At 40.7% G+C, this 356-nt stretch overlaps 1 pseudogene; it reads left to right on the top strand.

Annotated features, from left to right (window-relative positions):
- The first annotated feature begins 220 nt into the window (after positions 1-220).
- The window catches only part of LOC119581677, a 1,469-nt pseudogene continuing 1,333 nt past the window's right edge, over positions 221-356 (top strand).

The following is a 356-nucleotide window of genomic DNA, read 5'->3' as shown; positions in this document are numbered from 1 at the left end:
CACACACACACGTGTGTGTGTGAAAGAGAGAGATAAAGAAAAAGGCGTATATATGGATGGTTATCTCTAAGGGTAAGAGGATTGTCTTCTTCAGCCGTTTCATTTCTAAGGAAACTCTAATTGACTCCTTTTATAGGGACCAGATGACGTTTGTGCAAATTGAATTACAGCTTGGTACTTAAAGCTGTCATGTCTCGCCAGAGCGCAGTCACCTGTGAAGAGTTCCGACCCAGCAGAGGGACCTGAACTCAAAGTAGTCATTGGAAGCATTTTTTTGGCTCTTTCGCAGGGTCGTTCTAAACAGCAATGTAAGTATCACTGTATCCTAGTGAAAACATAAAATACAAATTTTGAAA

Source organism: Penaeus monodon, chromosome 15 (assembly GCF_015228065.2).
Source record: "Penaeus monodon isolate SGIC_2016 chromosome 15, NSTDA_Pmon_1, whole genome shotgun sequence".
NCBI classification, from domain to species: domain Eukaryota; kingdom Metazoa; phylum Arthropoda; class Malacostraca; order Decapoda; family Penaeidae; genus Penaeus; species Penaeus monodon.
The sequence above is the reverse complement of the archived record's forward strand: the minus strand, read 5'-3'. Positions and strand labels throughout refer to the sequence as shown.